Below are 2,803 nucleotides of genomic sequence, written 5' to 3'. Positions count from 1 at the left end.
CGAGTGTAGTCAACAATTGATGTTGTTTTAATTCTTGCATTTGGCTCTGAATATATCATAATTTGTAACTCAATTTCGATTTTTGAATGATCAGATGTACCTACAGGATTCGAAACGTTTAAAGACGATACAAGGTTAACGTCAGACAAAATTACCAAATCAAGTAATGAAGGACGTTGTTGGGATCTAAATCGTGTAGGTTCAGTGACTATTTGTGACAAATTATTCTCCAAGAGCAATTCAGAAAATTGTTTTTCGATGATTGTTTGACCTGTTGTGTTTTTAGCAGACCAGTCTATACATGGAAAATTGAAATCTCCCATGATAATTAAGTTAGGATACTGATTAATAGTTGATTGTATGGTATTAAATAGATTTTTATCATTTTCGTGATTGTTAAAAGACGCTCCTGTTGGTGGTCTGTAAATACATGCTATAACAAAGGTTTGTTCATTTCCTTCAAATTTTAACCATAGAGAATCATAAGGTTTAACAGATATGCAAATTTGAGTAATTTTAAAAAATTTTGAAATTTTAATTTTATCTACATAAAAACACACACCGCCACCTTTTTGAGATAGGCGATCATCTCTGTAAATAGAGTAATTTTCAATGTGTACAGCATCATCAGAGATAGACGGATTAAGCCAAGTCTCCGTGAGTGCGATAATAGAAGGTCTAAATTCAGTTACTTCTAATAACAAATCATTAAATTTTGAAGATAAAGATGCGATATTCGTATACAGAAGAGCCATTGAACAAGGGTAAATATTTAGTTTTTTTGATGTGAAATAATTTTTGGTACGTGGTTAACGTATTTAATTGTCAAGTCCTTTTCGCCAACATCAAGTCTTCGCTTTAATTCATCACGCAAATTGTTTAAATGCTTTAGTTGACCCGGGGTTTTATCATCACTAATAGTAATATGAGCAAATTGTGGGTGCTGCAGCAAAGACGATTTTTTCTTCAAGCATAGACGTGCCATTTGTTGAGTTTTAAATTGCAATTTTAATAAGCGAGGTTTATCACCGACGGTTTTTCCTACGCGAAAAACATTTTCCGGACCAATCACAAGTGATGGATCAATGACCTCGAGGACATCATTTACCACATCCACGTCTTGTTTATTAGCGACAGGTTTAACATTGTACATAATAACATTGCACGCACGAGCCGACCTGTCCACAGATTCGGCGATAATTTCTTCGCGGTTTATAGCTTGAGACGTATTGTTATTAATAATAAGAGATTCGAGTTTGCTAAGACGCTCATCAAATGATGATTTTATGTCATTTACGAGTTTTTTAATTTCTGAAATTGCTGTGATAGTTACGTTGCATCTATTACAAAACAGTTTGATATTTGGAGAGCGAGACTGAGAAATAAAGGCGATTTCATTTTCGCTTATTTTGAGGCAACGACAGTGAATATTTAGCGAACAGCCGTCACACACCACGATAGGTGTATCACGACTTACGCTTTTAAAACAGTGGCAGCAATTAAATTCAGCCATTAAATTTAGTGATTTAAACTGAAATTAATGAAATTAATGTAGACAAAATTTGGACACCAGACGCTCACTCTGCGACAGAGCGATAAATACTAAATTTTCACTGCGCCGCGCCGCCGCGATACCAGCTGCTGCTGCTATAGAGGGGCGAGCGCTATCTTATACTGCCGCGATAAGATATAATTATGCGTATCTAATGACGGATATTAACGAATTAAACAAGAATAACTTACCGAAATCGCAAAAATAGTAATTTCCAGAGGAAACAACAACAACCACATACACCCAGATATCAAATTCAACAATCAACACCAAGAATCAACCACTGAAAATGAATCCCAAAGGCAAGAGCACGCAGAGACACGACTGCACTCTCATTTGTTAATGAGAATCATTGCTTAAAATAGACAAAATTGTTAATAAATCTAACAAAAACGCTGTATTCTAGCACAAAATACTAATTACATTATAGTTTCGACGAGAATAGCTTATAATGATTCATGCTTCCAAACGAGTAAATTTTTATTAAACAGATGCCAAACATCATGTTTTGTCCTATAAAGACATTTTATATTGCAGTTTGTATTAAAACAAAATATTTTCGTTGATTCTTTGTTAGAAGCAGCAAACCTAACATTAAAGAATCTGAAAATTTTGTATTCGGACACAAACCACCGAATTTTGTATCAGTTTAGACAAAAACGGTTGATTTTCGACAATATTTTGCTTTGAACAAGAAAACTTATATCAAACTGACTAAAAACGTCTTATTTTAGCACAAAACAAAAGATTTGCGTTATAGTCTTAAAGCTGATTCATGCCACAATTTGGATAAAAACCAATTATTTTTGTTAATTCATTGTTACAAACAAGAAACCTTACATCAAAGAAACTGAAAACCCCTTATTTAGGCACAGAAATTCGAATTACGTTTCAGTCTGGACAAAAACTGCTTATTTTAGACGATCCTTTGTTTTGAACACGAAAACTTACATTAAAAAGATTAAAAACGTCTTATTCTGGCTAAAAACTGCAAATTATATATTACTCTAGATAACAGCAATTTATCCTGATTACTCCTTTACTTAGAATAGAGTAAACTTGTATAAAACTTAATGAAAACTTTAAATTTCGTCTCAAAGATATAATTTACGTTAAAGTTTTGACCAGCACTGTTTATTTCAAACGAAATTATGATTCGAAACTAATGAACTTTTATGGGGCAGATGCAAAACCACATATTACCATATAAAGCGTTGTTTTAAAGCAAAGTATTACCTTTTGCAACAAGAA

The 2,803-nt window shown here is 33.1% G+C and overlaps 1 long non-coding RNA gene across 1 annotated transcript in view; it reads left to right on the top strand.

Annotated features, from left to right (window-relative positions):
• Positions 1-1,882, top strand: part of LOC135267421 (uncharacterized) — a 2,710-nt gene extending 828 nt beyond the window's left edge. Inside the window, exons 2-3 of the long non-coding RNA XR_010335848.1 lie at positions 1-764; positions 1,761-1,882. The exon at positions 1-764 is cut by the window's left edge and continues 456 nt beyond it. This is a non-coding gene — a long non-coding RNA (uncharacterized LOC135267421). The remainder of the gene's footprint in view (positions 765-1,760) is intronic.
• The last annotated feature ends 921 nt before the right edge of the window (positions 1,883-2,803 follow it).

The sequence above is a fragment of the Tribolium castaneum genome, unplaced genomic scaffold (genome assembly GCF_031307605.1).
Source record: "Tribolium castaneum strain GA2 unplaced genomic scaffold, icTriCast1.1 ptg000022l, whole genome shotgun sequence".
NCBI classification, from domain to species: Eukaryota; Metazoa; Arthropoda; class Insecta; order Coleoptera; family Tenebrionidae; genus Tribolium; species Tribolium castaneum.
Note: the sequence above shows the minus strand (reverse complement) of the source record. Positions and strands in the feature narration are given on the sequence as shown.